Raw genomic sequence first — 17,885 nt, 5'->3', positions numbered from 1 at the left:
CCCCATTTAGTCTTTCTACCACTATTTACAAAATAAGACAGCAGCTTATTAAGGCAGAGACACTCTACAGCAGACGTCTTCTAGGCCAGCATGAAAGCAGACTTGGAGGCTCATTACAGAAAAATTTCATAACTGCTTGTCCCATCTGAACTTAAGTTTCAAAAGCAGGAAAAATCCTACATTTCTACTACAGAATATATTCCTAAACTCATGGCTGCATCTTATCCTATCTCACATCTCCTATCCTTTCTTAAGAAAATCATAACTTAAACTCTAAACCCCATTCTTCAATCTGCACTCGTCCTGTCATGCCTGTATTGCCTGTGTTTACAATGCACATGAGACCAAGCTGCACACTGGCTAACTAGCACGCTATTATGAATAAGAAAAGGCAGACACTCAGTTTAAGCTTTGATGATTAATTGTGTCATATCTTGGGTGACCACTGTGAGAGACAAGGCTGGGACAGATCTGCAACCTCAGTCTGGAAGCCACAGTTGGGAACATTTCCTGCTTGGAGTCATGTGGATAGGAACAGGGATCGCCAGCTTTCCGCCTCAAGGCCTGGTAACATTTCAAGGAAAATGCCAGTGTGGATGTGTAGTGAACAGAGGCAGTGACATAGGGACCACTTATGGCATCTATAAGTGTTGCAAGTGCTGCTGGACTGTCCCTTGTCCCATCTGTTCAGGCACTGCCAAGGCAGGTGTGAAAAGGTGCAACACGGAAATATTCCTGAATGCAGCTGTATGTGTGAAAAGTGACAATCACTAGTGGTACCTGAAAGGTCATCCCAGTAATTTACCTGGGTCTTAACAGAGTCTATGACTATCCAAACTTAAGATTCATACGGGAAACTACATTCATCAGAAAGTTCTTTAATTGCTCAGTTCCTATCCTAAGATTTTTCTTATCGCATTTTACCTAAATGCAATTAGGAAACATGTTTTTGTTACAAAAAAAAACTCCTAAATGTTATCATAAACTGAGATAAGATAGGATTGCAGACATAGGAAGTTTCTGTAATGAGGACCTAGGCCAACAAATTCTTGCTCTCACAAAAGCTAGACAGAAATTTGGCTGCAGGAAGCAATAAAATGATAACAAACTCAGCAAACCCTCCTTTTTTTAAAAAACAGTGACAATTCATTGTGGAAGACGGATAGCAACGAGCCCAGTCACCTCACACAGTGACATCAAAAAATCACAATCAATATGCAAAGATGAAAAAAATGATCCAAAAAAAGTTGTCTTTTGTCTATTCAAACTCCCCCAAATCGATTCTAAACAAACCTTGATTTTGGAGCACTGACGATCAATAAAAGTATGTTAGTACAAGCAGGAAATGTGTGTGTATGGGTGGTTGTCAGATTGTAAACCCAATGTGTGTTTTAGTTCTCTTTGACGGCTGTAGCAGGAATTGGAGATTAATTTTTTAGACAAATTTGATCAATTACTCAGCTCGTGGTCTCTATCAGTGTCTGCACATGTGTGAAAGGTGTGGGTTTGAGCAATTTAAAACTACGTGTGCATTTTATAATCTGCTGGGCTGCTGCAGTTAATCATTATAAGCTATAGTACATAAAAACTGAAGCTGAAAGCAAACAGGGTGGAAAAGTCACCTTAATGATTGCTACCCAGACTGTAAACTTCTCACTTTCAGGTTTTTATATGGCTGCATATCACCAAGTGGCCAAGAACATACAGAGAGCAAAACTTCTATAAATCACAGTAAAACACAAATAATCCTCTTCTGCTGGTGGCCTTGTGCAAACAGGGACACAGGTTGCTCTTAAATTAAAGGGATGGTTTCCTTCCTCACTCTTCTCTCTGGCTTTTTCTTTATTTTGTTTATGTCTCCTACTGCTACACTGGCTTCTTGATCTGCTTTTCTTACTTCACATCCTTTCTCTATAGAAGAGGCAGGCCAGGGGATGTACAAAGCATCTATTCAAATGGCAGTTTCCATGCCATCTCGTTTGAGTCTCAACCTTTTACACTTTTTGTGGAGGATAATAGAGTGGTCTTGTATGCTAACGTTCATTTGGCTTATCTGTAACTGACGATGCAAGTAAGTGGAGCTTTGTATATTTTGTTCAAGAGATGGTGGCATTTGAATCTGAATTACGGATGAAGCATTCACATCTTCGCAAGGAGGCATTTTCTGAAAGATCAGGGTTCAGGAGCTGTGATGGGATGCTTTGAAAAAAATTTATGGATTTTTTTTTTGTTTGTTTCGTTGATTTTCTGTCCTTTTCTTCTTCTTGACGTGCCCTTTAAATGTAGAAAACAAAATGATCAACCATTTTTTGAAAGAGAACCAGGGGACATCTGTTTTTATTATCCGTCACACAGTGTTCGCGTGACTTTAACCACTTGATCCCCAAAAATACAACCTCAAAAGTTTCTCGTGAAGGCAGCTTCAATTGTGATTTGTTGTGACAGTAATTTGGTTGATATTTGGGATGAGTTATGTGAGGCACATGTGCTTGTGTAGCCATGCTTAGTGTATGGGTTTGGCCAAGGTTATGACAGTTGAATGTCTTAGTCATCTGCCTGTTTTATTCAGAAGTCTGCACTTGATTTGTAAAACATAATATGAAAATTACTGCATTACTTTTCATGACAGGCTGCAAATTAGCTGTAAGAGCAGTCTCGTGTCTGTCCGTTAGAGCGTGCTTTTACAGAATATGTTCAGGCTCAACATTCAATTAACAGTTGCCTCATAGAGATTTTAGTTTAATGCCCCAGCCGCACTTAATCTGAGAGATTCTATTTTAAGGCCCTAGTCAGTCTCAAATCCCTCAATGAGACATTTTTTCCCCCTTTTTATGATTTTCTCCTCTTTTGCTTTTTTCTCATCTTCTCATCTCTTCTCCTTTCCCCATCCTCTCCCTCCAACCGCTCATCTTCATCATTTTAGATTGAAGTCAAACTAGACGGTTTGCTCATTATCATAAAATAATGGGCTGTGGATATTGAGCAGATCCTGGCAAAACTTGACCCCTAAGCACCACCAAAACCTGCACAGTCAATCTGTTCCTCTTCTATTCATCTTCATTACATTTTTCTTTCGTCCCTCCTTTCTTTCTGTCCCTTATCGTCTTATTTCAGACTCCCGTTTTACCTCCCTCTTCCAACTCCCACTTCCAGCAAATAGCTGGTATGATCAAATACACTGCAGAGGTTTTTCACACAGCGAGGGCCCTCATTCATTAAGTCAAACACTTGTTAGCATTCTACCCACCATCCCACCCACCCCCTTACCCAAAGCTAAGTGACGGAGAACAATTCTGCATCAAACTGAAACTGCATTTAGAGTCTTTTCATTGTCCTGTGGTGTGTTTACAGTGGCTGTGGGAGGGTAGTGGAAGGGTTACTTTCACTTCTTCCCTCCAACCCCATTCTCTCCTCAGCCATCACACCTACGGATGAAGCCTCACCCAGTCCTATCAGGCAGCCAGCCCTTAACTGTAAGAACAAGAGGCTTTCTTGGGTATGTGATTCCTCCTCTTGGCATTGGTCTCAGTCTATAGATGACTCCCTGCTCAGTCACAGTCGCCATGTAGAAGTGCTTTTCAAGCTCAATTTGAGTCCTTTCAGGTATATGTCCATCACAGGCAGCTGGTCTAATCATCAACACAAACAAGCAAATACGCACTCTCACAGGCATAAAATTAGACACGTAAACATCAAGCCTGTCTGAACATCTGAACAGTGAGGAAATGTAGAAATGTGACAAGCTGTTAAACTTCTTTCTTTTTGTGGGGCAGATGAGCCATATGAGGAGAGAAATCTCTCTTTTCATAGGAGGAGACAGTGTGCCTTTCAGGCCTAGACACGGTCGGGTTCACCAGTCTCCCAGGATAGATGAGGACACCTCTGAACAGTGGCCCTGTTGTGGCCCTATAAAAAGTCTGAGGCTTTGGCACTTCTGCCTAACACTGGCGAGTGGCAATGAGAATTACAGCAGTGATTCACTGCCTTTTTTTTTCACCATAAAGCTCAGCTACAAAACTACCTTCCTGTCACCAGAGTGGGTCATTCACTCTAAGATACGGGTTTAATATAAAGTTAGACTTAAAATACTACACATAACACCTATGCCAGCCTGCCCTTGGGCGAGTATGATTGCATTTAAAATGTTATTTGTTTTCTTCGAGGGCATTTGGCTCATTATCCGAGCCTCCACTGACGATCCCATAAGGCTGCCCTGACTCATGTGCCTGCTTTGAGGGTGCTGCTTGAGGGTGAAATGTATAATTATGGAATCAGTGGGACTTTTTTTTTTTTTCTATTTTTTCCAGGCTGAAAGCGAGTAGGGTTTTCTGCCTCGCTGGTGCTTGGCAAAAACATGCAGTGTGCACACATCAGCGTTCGAGATCTGATCCTCTACAGGCGAGAATGCCAATACACCCTTAGGAATATAGATTAGAGATGTTAGTTGGAAAGGCAGAGAGAGGGTGGCAGTGTGTGAGAGGGGCAGGTGGGAAGGAGGCAGCTCAGTGAGAGAGGTTTGAGATGAGTCTGATTGTGCTCATGTGGATACTGACAATGCATGAAAAGCAATATTGTGTATGTTTTCCTGAAAGCGGCAGCAGATTGTCCATGCATTCATATACATGTGCAGGTGTGTGTGTTTCTCTGTGGGAGTTTCTGCTTGCATCGTGGTCAAGCTTCGGAGAGCATCCCATGCATGTCACAGCACAGCAGATTTCAAAGTGCTATCCAGGCCAAGAACACTGCTGCTGTGTAGTTATTTCCCGGAGAAAATTAGCAGAAAATATCCACAGGTAGGCTGTTTAGATGTGTATGCATTATGTTTAACATTCACACGTTCAAATTTGACCAAAAAAACCGCACATGCATAATTGCGAGAACTCACCGCGGTTTGGGGCTGCAGACAAAGTTTAACTCAGTATTTCCCATTCTCCCGCTGAAGCTCGATGACTCTCAACTCTCGAAATTGTAGAGAAACTCATTTCACAGTTTGTCGGGGCTCAATAGCAACTCCGCGGAGGAAAAGAAACAGCACTCCAAAAACACACTCAGGGATCCGAAAAGAGGTAAGAGTGCTCGGCGAGGAAGGCTGCTCCGGACCAATCCGTCGCACGGTTCTACACCAGTGAGAAACTTTGACTTTCGCAGGGAGAGAAAAGTCGGTTTATCCCAGTGTAATTCAGCGTTCCTAGAAGCCGAGGCTTTGACCTTTCTGGGGATAATGACTTTACAAAATGAAATCATCCAGCAGGAGATGTAGTCAAGAGGAGAGACGAAGAGAGGAGGAGAGAGAGGAGAGAGAGGAGAGGAGGAGGAGGGGAGAGATTCAAGGAGCGCAAAGGGGCTGTCGATTAGAAGATTAAAAAGACGCGTTTGCGCATTTGTTCCGGGCAGAAAACCGGCGGCGTCCAGCGTCGGACAGATGCGACGGAATGTGGGTACCGGGACGCGAACAGCCGCCCCACGAAGGTGGCTAAATATCCCGTGTTAAATTCCACCCCAGCGCATTTTCTTTTTTTTCTTTTATTTTTCTTTCTTTCTTTTTTTTTTTTTTTTTTTACTTGACCCGCCTACTCCGCATCGCTGTGTGGAGGAGCAGGAGCGGAGGATCCAGAGGATGGAGAAGCTGCAGGTAGGCGCCCAGCATCAGATAACAGGCATGGGCGCCTCAGCTCTCCCCTGCGCCCCTCTCTCACTTAGTCACATGTTTAAGACACAAGTAGCTCTCTGTAATAGCTGCCAGAGGAGGGTAGAATAAGGTAGGCGACGTGGCGAGAATGATAACAAGCGCTTTGGAAACAGTCTCCCTCTCTCCTTCTCACTTTAAATGAAAAGCGCTGGTGTGCACTAAGCGAAATGACACTCTTGTCATTAACTTTATGCCCTAATATAGTTCCTTTAATGCCGCAGTTATTTAGAAGACATGGGCAATGGAAGTAATTGAATATCCCTCATAACTGCTTGGCTGGTCCACTCCAAAAAAAAAAAAAAAAAAAAAGCGCCTCCGGAGAGGACGTCAACATTTAAGTCCTTATCTGTCTGAGCCGTCACATTAGTCAGAGGAGAGCAACGGTGTTGAGCATAATGTCTAATCCTCTTTGGTTTTGTCTTGTGGAGCATGCCGATGCATGAACCGTGAGTCATTAAGTGGCACGGCAAAGGCAGCTCTGCTAAACTCACCATGCAGCAGAGACTGTAGCCACTGAGTGACTGAATAGATGCTGGCATTTTCATAATGACTATGACAGCACACATTATAGTAACAGGGATCAGCACTGTTAAACTGCATGCCCAGACACCTGGTTTCATTTCAGATTGCACGGATCAAGCCCGGGGCCAGAGTGTGCAGGATCTGAACTGACCTGATCAGCGCAGAATCTCTTGGCCTTCATTGGGGCTTATTGCTCTGCAGGAATAATTAATATGCAGTAAGAAAAAGAGGGCCTTTTGTGTGAATTACATCAGAAATACAATCTGAATTTGTCGGTTATGAGGCCACTCTCCTGGGTAAGTAGCTTTTAAGCCAATGGTGGCTGACAGTGAATTCCAAACACTTGGAAACATTCAACATTATTTTTGTAATTAATGTTTTCATGTGAGATAATGTTATCAATACTGAAAAACGCTTAGACATGTGACTAATGTGCTGCATCATATAAAACACTGTGTGTGGGGGGTGTCCTTGGGTCATTTATTAACTCTTGATTCTGTTGGGATTAAAGAAACGAAACTAAATCTACCCAGAAACAGCAGAAATTAATCTGTTGGAGCAATCAGGTCTTGGAATTCTTCTGGCACAGCAGCCTCAGTGTGGTGCTAATTAACCCAGTTCCCCATGTGTTTCAGTGTCCATTTAGTATGCTGTGCTGTGCTGTAGCTGTCCGTGGTTCTGAAGTTGATTTATGTCGCGTCCCAGCAGAGATTCGTGCCAGATTCGGTGTGACACAGACTGCGTTTCATATTCCTAACTGTCAGTTCCGATCAGGATGGTGCCACAAAAAGTGACAACTTGTTAGAAAAATCTCATTATTTTAACCATTTCCTTAAGTGTATCCATCCATCTGTGTGTTACATTAACAAAAAAAAAAAAAAAAAAAAAGACAGCGCTGTTCTTATCCCGATCCATTTATCATTCACATTAAACCTGTCCAGCTCTGAGAATGCTGTTGTTGATGATAAGTGTATGGATGGGCGCTGTCCGTGGTCCTGAAAAACCAGCCTCACACTGTTTGCAGCCCCTGGGATCACCCAAGTTTAACTTAGATCAAAAACTGCTTAAATGCTTGATTGGATAAGTGATGCAGTGTATTTATATTTGCAACCAAGAGTGCTCTCCCTACAAAACAGCAAACTAAACATAATCATTTCTAACCACTTTATCTGATTATGCTCTGTATGACAAAACACTTAACATTTCATTTCAGCAGAAGTTTTTTTTTTTTTTTTTATGTCCTCATGTCCCTTTTTTCTTGGCTGTGACCCGCTAAGTACTGTAATTCCATTAATTTAGCTATCGACCATTAATGACCTCCATTAGCATATTAATGAGTGATGTTCATGAAATGGATCTCCATCATGTCTGGTGGAACTGAAGCAACCCAGTGGATTTGCTGCTCCAGTGTCTGTGATGAGCGAGGCTGTGTAACTAATTTACACCTTAAGCACAGCCTCATTAGAAGACCTGGGAGTGTCTGGAGAGCATTACATTCATTTTAGCTCTGTGACTGTGTGGACCGGTGCAGAAAATATTCCTCCAATAGAGAGAGTGCTGTCACGTGTAATATTTGGCCTTTTTCGCTGTCATTCTTCATTCTCTAATGCCAGCGTTCTGTTCAGAGAGGAGTTCACGTCCATGTCAGCTATGAGTCATCCCTGAATCAGAGATATAACCTTTTTTGGGGGGGGGTTGCTGGGTTTCACTTGCATGCTTGTTTGATTTTACGTTTTTGACAATAGCAACTTTAATACACAACAGGATTTGCGATTCCTCCCCATTCTGTCTTCCGTCTCAGTAGATGGTACTGTATAGCTGACAGGCTAACTCTTAAGCAATCCCTCCACAGTCACACACAAATCTGAACCCCCCTATAATTTGACCTTAGCCGTCTCCAATATCCCTCAGGCAGCCATGGAGGACAGTTGATTCAGATAACTCCATTCCACTGGGCCTGTGAAATGAATTTAGGTCTGTTCAACTAAGGGCCCATTCATTTTGGCTCCATTTCACCGTCTATCATTTCCCCAGAATGCCATCAGACCAGCAGTTATCTATTCTATATTTAAAACAGCTAGGATTATTTGGTGCATGGGATGAATATACTTCTTACAGATTACCTCAAGCTATCTTGTGTTACCTTCTATCTGCTGCTGCACTACAGATTCAGTATTAGAATATAAGCCAGTGCCAGCAGTATCATACCCTGTGTATTATAGTGTATGCTTATCACTGCACACCCAGGACAAAAGGTTCATGAACAGAAGGAACTTTTAAACTGCTCATAGGGAATATTTAACTTTTTGTCTCACCACAAAGCCAATGCTGCTGCTTCCCCTCTTGACTTTTTAAGAAGGCGAGTAGCAATCATCATTATTTACACTTTATTGAACACAGCAAAATCTCAAGAGCAAGTCCATTGACACTTTCTCCTCACCGGGCGCTAAAAGAGATTTGACGAGACTCTTCAGGGTTAATGTTTTAATCTACTGGAACTTCTCATGATATCATAACCAGTTCCCAAATGCACCCTACTGTTGTACTTATTATGCCATAAACAACACTTTGTGTAATGGCCAGAGCAAGGCTTAATGATGACCCTGATGAGAGGAGGAATTAAGAGGATACCAGAGGCAGTGTTATAAAGGTGAGATAACCTTGCTTTTCGACTGGAGGCAGCAACAGTAATACTGTGATAGTAATCAGTGTTTTCATTCAAGATATTTATCGTGGCATGGCAGCTTCAGTGCTTAACAGTGTGGTGGCTAATTCTGTGGGATTGTAGGATTGATAAAACATCTGTGGAGGGGGATGAGGAAGGTAAGCTGCTTTGTCTACCCTTCAGTAAACACACATCACATTTGCAATTTCGTACAGATAATGTGCTGTTCTTCTGAACACACATTTAGTGGTTCATATGATGCCAGAAGAACTGCCAGCTTTGAGTACTTTAGCAAATTTTGGAGTCATAACTGGAAATACAAATTGTATTTTCTTCATGCAGTTAGAGAAGTAAACTCTTAAAAAAAAAAAAAAAGTTGTTGGCAGAAATCCCTGGACAGACTGGGGAAAAAAAAACATTCTTCAACATCAACTACAGTCAAAGTGCCCTTAGGTTAGGCACTGAACTTACATCTACCCCAGTTATGCTGTTCATTGGTTCACTGACGAACGAAACAGCGCTGTGATAAACATTTTCACAAAGAATTCCCACTGCGACCACTCCCTCGTTGTTGCTATAATGTATTCTGTTTATCACGCCTAGTATAAACGTTTACAACATTAAAATTCTAAAAAAATAATAATAATAATAATAACAGTCTGCAGATCTGCAGCTCAGCTGTTGTCCATCTTTGCAGTGATACACTTCAGCAGTGTAGACATTATCAGTCAGTTCTCTTCCAAAAAGAAAAAAAAGGGAGAATTGAGAGGCCAAATATGGACAGACCAGTGTTCCTTTATACCTGGAGTATGCTGCCATGGAGGAAGCCTATCGTTGAAACCCAATGAACAGATAGCTTGGAGATTTATCAGAAATGATATAGTGCTGTGAATGAGAAGGCTATGGCTTCTCCATTACCCATCCATCACCAATGATGTATTGCAGATAAACTACCAGGCAGCAACAAGCTCTTGCTGAGAGGCTGACCTCGTTGATGAAAGCGAAAACTCCCCCATGGCCATCCCAGCATACACAGCCCCCTCTTTTCAATACAACAGTCAGAGCTTGTCTCTGTACAAGGGAACTCATATCAACACTATTACTTCTTGGGTTTGGTGTGTGTGCACTGCCAGAAAAGCCCAAACACACAATTTGTCTTCAGACAAGGGATGAAAAGTCCCTCTCCTCGACATCAGTGCTTGAAGGTGAAGCCAGAAGGCTATTCTCACACTGTGCGGCTGATGTGCGTCTTCACTAACCTGTATCTCACCTGTTCAAATAGCACCTGGTTTTTGGTTCTGGACTGCAGCTGAGCCTGCATTTTGTGTTTGGATGTAAATGTTTGATGACCATGAGTTGAAGACAATCTGTCCCAAACAGTGTTTAATTTTGCATTTTAGCAGGACCAAACAGCAGCACAGGGCAGACTTTATTTTGAGCACGTTGGTGCTTAGAGAGTACTTCCATCAGTGAAATGCTGTATTATCAACGTAAGTCAGTCTATAAACACATTATACCAAAGAGATGACTCATCTTTTAAAAAAGCACAAAAAAGCATGACCCTCAGCAATATTGTTGCATAATAATATCCTGACAGCAGTCCCCTTGGACATCCCAATTGAGTTTTTAGCCCACAGTCCTGATTCAAGTCCTTTAATACTGGGTGTCTGCTGATAGAGGTCAAGACAGTATTTACATTTTCTTTCGCAGGTCTACTGTAGCACAGCTGCACAGTGCATGCATTGTATAATGCCTGCATTAAAGTTAATGAGCTAATTTATTATGTTTAAATATTTTGTTCATGCCTCTGCATTAAGGAAATATAGCCCTGTCACAGGTTTCATTTAATGGTTTCGAATAAAATTTAACACAGTATGTGTTTTTATGATAATGAGTGGAAAGTCATTCGAAATTTCTAGTGTAGGTTTCGACAGTCTTTCTCAGCAAAATACTCAAGGTCAAATACAAAAGATAAGCCAGTGGCACTTTAAACAAGATCAGATGTCAAAAAGATTTGATTAAAAACAAAGTTTATTGATTTGTGTGTTTGTCAGCAGGCTAACAAAAAAGCTATTTGCCTTTAACATTGCGAAACGGGGCATTTGTCTTACATCTTAAAGTCCAGCAAATGGTAGAAAAGTTGAGTTGCAACAAAAGATGTAATATAACTGTGGAGATATGATGACTCCATATTACAGTCCACTTTCACAGGCACCAGTTATCCTCTGGAGAAACCCACACACATAGTTACGATTTCATGGGAGAAATTATACAATAACCAGCACAACTGTAACAATGGTTTTTCCTCAAGCCAAGGTTGTAACAGGTAAGGTTAAGACCCAATAAGAGCACTACCTGAACACGGAAATCTCTTAGAGTCTTAGATGAGGAGGCTTTGATGCAAATGACAGCTTCAGGAAGTGTTTGGCAAGCCCAACAATTGACAGTTACACTTAGTAACAGATCCAGGAAGGGCAAGGCAACAAATGCAGTCAGGTACAGAAGGCTAAGGTAATTACCACAGGGCAGGAGAGCAGACAAGGTCAGAGGCAGGCTGGGTCGATACCAAGAAAGCAGTCCGATAGTGAGAGCTGGAGAGTCTTGTGTGAGGGCGAACGGGTGAGAGTGGGAGAACAGCTTAAGTACTGCACTGATTGGTGATGAGTCTCAGGTGTGCGCTCAGGTGATCGGACAGGTGGGCGTGGCTGAGTAGTGATGAAAGGGTGCTGGCTGAACAGGTGTGCAGATGAGACAGCATGGCAGCAGGTAAGGAGTTGGCAGAGTGTGTTTTTCACAAATGTTAAGTATCTGAAATATAGCCAATGTAGATGTACATTTTAATTGCACAGCTGAGATGATGGGGCATCTGGTTGGCACAACCAGATTTCAACAGTTTTGAAAAACAAACATATATTGTAGTTGTGCGTGCAGATTTGTATATCAAGGAAGAGTGGAGCTATTGGCCCTGCCACTGGTCATTGGTATACCAATGATGTCTCTATGAAATAGAACTAATTTGCAACAGCAAATGTGTTTTTTGGAAACACAATGCTGCACAAATTGTGTATATATTATTTTTTATTTTATTTTATTTCATTTCTTTATTTTTAATCAAGATAAAATGTATTAAGTCACATGAGGTATCTGGCACAAGACACAATTTATAAATGTAACTTGGATAATGTTCTCTGACAGAATATCATATCTATGTATATATTACTGCTGTCAATCGATTAAAATATTTAATTGCAATTAATCTCATGAATGTCATAGTTAACTCGCGATTAATTGCAAATTAATCGCACATTTTTATCTATTCTAAATGTCCCTTAAATTATCATTTTAATGCTCTTATCAACATGGAAAAGTGGATAGGCTTGCTTTGTGCAAATGTTTTTTATTGAAAACAACATCGTGTAGTGTTATATTTCACACTAACATTCTCACTGTGAGCAGTCATTCACATTTGAATGAATCAAATCTCACACAATTTAACACTGTCAATAAACAGATGACAAAAAAATAAATACTTGGTTACAAAAAAAAGCCCCTTCAACAACCCTTTCTAAGGGATCAAAACAGGGTGATACAAGATAAAGTTACAAAGTGCACATCATTATAAACTAGGACTCAGTCTATAGTGCAGTTAAACCATGGCTTAAACTTTCCTTTCTTAACATAATAGCATCCATATGCCTCTGTTGAAAGCCATCCATTGTCGCCTGGTTTTGACAAGGAGGCAGCAGAGAATTCGCATTCGCCGTGTGTTTGGCCATCAAGTGGTATTTCAGACTGGATGTGCTACAGTGATAATTCAGTTCACACCAACAATACACACAGATAACTTTGGTGTTTTCAGTCGACCCATCTGGCAACTTTCTGAAACTAAACTTTCCATTCAGAATCTTGTTCGCATCCATTCCGGTGTTTCGCGCTTGACATCCACACAAACCGGTAGCCTACTCCTTTACAGCTAGTGAGCAGACAAGACCAAACACATGCATGGGGCGTGCCTATTGTTTTGTTACTGGATACTGTAGTTTTAATTACGTTACTAGCAGTAGCCACATATTATAAAAAAACTACAAGTTCACTAGGTCACAAAGAACGTTAATCTCGTGATTTTTTTTTCTTCTTATGATATCTGCTCATAGAAGCTAAAGTGTTACTAAACATTTTTATGTTTATGTTTAAGCATGTAGATGCCCGTCCTGGTTTAATACAGAAAAAGTCCACATTAACTTGAAGCTTGAAACACGATGCATTTACTTTCTAAAATGAAATTAAGGTTGTTTTCTAAACATATAAACAAATATGTGGTACTCAGGATACAAATATTGGTCCTTGGTATCACGCTAAAACATGCACCCCAACCAACTCCCTATGCCTTGCATGCAGCACACAAATGTAACACATCCTTTACTTGAAAAAACGCTGCTTGGGAATATAAGACAAGAGGCTACAAGTGTGCATCACTACTACTTATCATCACTACATATTTAAGAAAACCAAATAACAATCATATAAATAGAATTTTTAGAAGACAGGACTTGGTATACTCATATCTCCTCGATACATATGGTTTGTCTCACTTGCTAGCAACAAGCTTCACAAGGCAGTTCAAGCCATCCATTGTGCAATTAAAAGCAATCATCTCGTTCAGTTGACATTGCCATGATGATATGTCTCGTAACAATACAATGTGGTATTGGGATGTACTTCTCATTATGTCCCTAAAAAGCTATCATTTGAAATGATAGAAGGATGCGATCTCATGTCTCTTTTTTGCGGGTTTCTGAGGGCATAGATTTCGCTCCCTGTGACTATAACTGGCATCAGAATTTGACTTGGCTAATAGAATAAATCAAATCACATAACCACTTTATGATTTAGCCAGGGAGGGTGGGTTTTTACAAGAAAAATCTGTCTCTCTGCAGATGAGGAGTGTAGGAAAATGGAATGGTTTCCTTGTCTTTCTTTTCTGTGTATTCTTCTTATCCAACCTTTTGCTTTGGCAAGAAAAGAGTAAACAAATGACACAAAGCTGAGTGGAAGTCGTAGAGATAAATTCTCAACCTGTGGTTTGCAGAGGATTGAGCATTGGGACAAGTTAAGGCATGTGAAGTGACCCGGTCCACATTACCCCTGTCACTATCTGTATTTCCCAGCTTGGCCTGATAGATCCATGGGCCCTCTGCTGACAGAGATAATACAAGGCAGAGAGAAAGACTGTTTGGTGACAGCATTGGGGAAAGCAGAGAGGAGTGGGGAAAAGCAGAGAAAGGGGGAAAGTGCATGACTCAGCGAAAGGTGGCGCACCATTAAAATTAAATTTACAGCTGGTTTCAGACAAATCTGTAAGCTCTGTGGCTGTAGGCAGAGGTGGCTGGGCATTTGGAGGACATTACAAATTGACACCCTACTTCTCGGGACTACTGAATCATTTATTACACCTACCACTACTTAAGCTGTCGAAGCAGTGATGGGTTTGGCACTGTGTTGTCCACAGTTAATTTATCAGGGATGAGCTGGCTGGTGCACTGACTGCCCAGTCCTCTGTTGAATCTTCCTCTGTCATTAAAGATGTCAAAATCTCCAGCTTTCATTTCATCAGTAATGCTGTGGGAGAAATTGCCATGAATGTGTTTGCTAAAGCATGTTATAAAAGGCGTTTATATGTGTACTGATTTGAATAATCAATATCATAATGTACTGCTGCAGCTTAGATGCTTATTGTTCTTGTGTTAAGTCGTAACAATGTCAAAAGTTATGGTCAAGGCGGGGGTTTTAATTTGTCAAACAGTGTGGCAGGTACCACATCACGCCACGAGCAGTCGATTTCTCTCTGGAAAAGCCTGAGTGTGACTGTGTCGCCGCGGGACACTGGATGTGAGTATGAGCTGAATTACTCCTGACTTATACCACTTTGCGATGCAGAGCATTTATTACTCTAGAAAAGGGGATTTTTAAGCATCCAAAACCAGCAGACAGAAGAAAAAATAAAGAAAATGCATGCGACCTGAAGGCTGTGTCATCTCAGTGTGCGCACAAAACCATGGATAGAGCTGATGAATTTCTTCTGTGGACCATGACCCCTGATTAACCACACAAATTAAAAGCATAGCTAAAACCTGGCTTTTCCCATTGAAGTATTACTAAAACCATCGCTTCAAACTTCAAGCAAAGAAATTGATTTTTTTTTTTTTTTTTTTTTTAACATTACCATAAAACCCTTATATCTTTCTGCCCAAATTAATTACTTCAGTTACAGTGGAGCTTAGTAGAATGGATTTGCATTTTTTGGCCATAGAGCAAAGGCCACATACTATTTTAATCATCATTTACTCATGGATACCGATGAAATAAAAAGTATCATTCAACAATCTCAATACACTGGCTACAACAAAAATCTATAAGTACATCTGCTGCACATCACACATGTAGCAATCATGGCACAAAAGTTGAAAATAAGCATCAAATCCAAAAAACGGATTGAGAATATGAAATGGAAAATACATATAAACCCCTTTGGACAACATAGAATGGGAACAAGTCTGTGTCCAATATCTGCACAGATTTGCTTCAGTTTCAACTAAAAAATGTCAAATGCATTTCTTGTTTGCTATCAAAAGTCATTTTTCATCATTCAGAAAGGAGGAATAAAAGGTCTTTGGCGATACATCCTTAGCCTCCAAGCCTCTGAGTGGGCAGGCAGTGAATGTGTTTGACTGACAGGATACCCAGCAGGATAATCGAGGCACAATGTAAACAAAGCTTGTAGGGTATAAGCCAAGGACAGGCAGCATCGTGTTTGCAGGACCATTTAGCATCTAAACTGGTCTGCATGTTTTTAAGCTATTCAGTGTGCTACAGCTGACTAGATAATTAGCTATGTAGCCTGCAAAATGATGCCCGCCATGTGCTTTTCCTCAGTGACTGTTTGATGGCTCATTTGGTAAGCTACTGTGCAACCTAAGATACAGTATGTTTCAATATTTGTAGGCAGGTGACACAATGTGTCTTAAGTGTTTTCACTGGCTATTTTGTATTGTATGTATGTGTCACCAACAGCCACTGGGAAAAAAAGTGAAACATATACATTTTCTAATCAGAGGAGAACTTAACCATTCATTTATTTTAAAATACATACAATTTTGCCCTGGTGGACATCAATAATTAAACAAACAAAAAAAATAATATTTCTCAGTTTCCGTATGCCTGAAAACACTCTCCAGGATAAATACTTGGAGAGTGTTTTCAGTCATTTAGTTTGTGAAGTGTTGCTGTTGCTGTTTTTGCAAGCTGAGTTGATGATTGCCATAATAAATATTAATCAGGGGAAATGAAGTTGTAGGAACAGACTGTCACACTTGGTACTGTCTAGCAACAGAGCTCAAGACCATGATCATGACTGTGAATTAAAACACAACACTGTTTATTGGTTTTCTGAATATGTATTTAAAAAAATGCTTTTGGCAATGTCGTGAGCACGACATTGACACATCATCATCTTTTAAGTTGATATGGCAACCTTGTTAGCAAATCGTTGCTTATTTACACATCCAGCAGTTAAGGAGTAACATTATCATTCATTTACATTCGTGTTTCAGACCACGTGGTGAATGTCACTCTCTTGTAGCTCTGTTTTTGGTCTCCACCAACTCCTGAGGGAAATATCTGACTCTTTAGCTGCTAAACTCTCCACTGTGTTGACCATCGCTAACTGTATAGTAACAGTAAAGTTGCCTGGCAGCTAAACAATGAGCTGAAACGCACTATAACCTATTGGGAAGCCGAGTGGAGCTGCAGATTCAGGGGATTATTCTCTGTAGGTTCATCACTTTGAGCAACCCTTTCACATTTGATGCATTGTTATTATAAAATTATTATAGCTGCTTTAATTAAGGGTCATCAGTAATACAAGAGGCTTCGGCACACCCTAGAGCAAGTAATAATAACATGTCTCAATAAGTCAAGTAGACTTAATTGATTTTCAACAAACAAAATCTGTAGTGAAAGTCACAGAAAATATTCCAGCTGTCCTCACTTGTATTAGAAAGAGAGATGTTTTCAGTACCCTTCACATGCATAGAGCTTAATGAACTGGTTATCAATTAATTCCTCAGAGTACAACCTAAAATAGAAAATTTCAGAAGCGCATGATCATCAACCTGAAAACAAGGAAAGGTCATTGCTAGATTTTTTTATTTATTTATTTTTTTTTTTTTTCTTGCACCAGTGAACTATTAAGTCCAAACTCAAAGTCAGTTGTGTGATATAACCGCCTGCCTCAGGGATATAAGTGGGTTTCGTTTCCACACACAGATATCTGCTGTTATTGGGACATTCCAATGTGGTGATTTGGCATGATTTCAAGACAAACTTCCATCCATCAACATTTATTTAGAGTTTGAATGTTGGACATCTGTTTTTCAGGGTTTTGGAGAATATTTACTGAGAAACAGAGCTGTTGCCAGTCCCTGGCGTTGTTGTTTTATCCCCACTACAGACAAGGGATTTAGGGACCCTTTAGAAACAGTGATTGACAACCATGTTAAATTACAGAGAGCTTCCAGAGGAGGCTTTTTCCCTCGTGGTCTGACTGGCTGTAATTTTCCCTGAATCTGGTGCAAGCATTCCCCTGTTCCCGAGCCCTAATTTAACAGTCCTAAAACACCCTTGTGCACTCGGTGCTGAACAAAAACCAAACGCTGCTAATGCCAAGTTAATTAATAGACACCCAGCTGCTTGGGCCTCAGAAAGACATACAATGCCAAGGAGGAAATATTCTGCTCTGTACATGTCTATTGTGACAAAAATGCTTTGGTGTCAATGGGACATGCCCTTATTGGCCCTCTTGTCATTATTGTTAATTTTGCCATTGCTTTCCAGAAAATACTGTGATTATTTTCAGCATCACAGTTCTTAGGGCTTCCATGTATTATCAGATCTGTAAGGGAGAATACTACTTCCACACAAGTGCATAGTTTTCACTCAAAACACTGATTC

At 40.7% G+C, this 17,885-nt stretch overlaps 1 protein-coding gene across 1 annotated transcript in view; it reads right to left on the bottom strand.

Moving 5' to 3' along the window:
• The window catches only part of brinp3a.2 (bone morphogenetic protein/retinoic acid inducible neural-specific 3a, tandem duplicate 2), a 53,176-nt gene extending 47,506 nt beyond the window's left edge, over nucleotides 1-5,670 (bottom strand). Inside the window, exon 1 of the mRNA XM_070961446.1 lies at nucleotides 4,886-5,670. The gene's annotated coding sequence lies outside the window, so the exon portion shown is untranslated. The remainder of the gene's footprint in view (nucleotides 1-4,885) is intronic.
• Nucleotides 5,671-17,885: the final 12,215 nt, after the last annotated feature.

This window comes from Chaetodon trifascialis, chromosome 4 (genome assembly GCF_039877785.1).
Source record: "Chaetodon trifascialis isolate fChaTrf1 chromosome 4, fChaTrf1.hap1, whole genome shotgun sequence".
NCBI classification, from domain to species: Eukaryota; Metazoa; Chordata; class Actinopteri; order Chaetodontiformes; family Chaetodontidae; genus Chaetodon; species Chaetodon trifascialis.
Note: the sequence above shows the minus strand (reverse complement) of the source record. Positions and strands in the feature narration are given on the sequence as shown.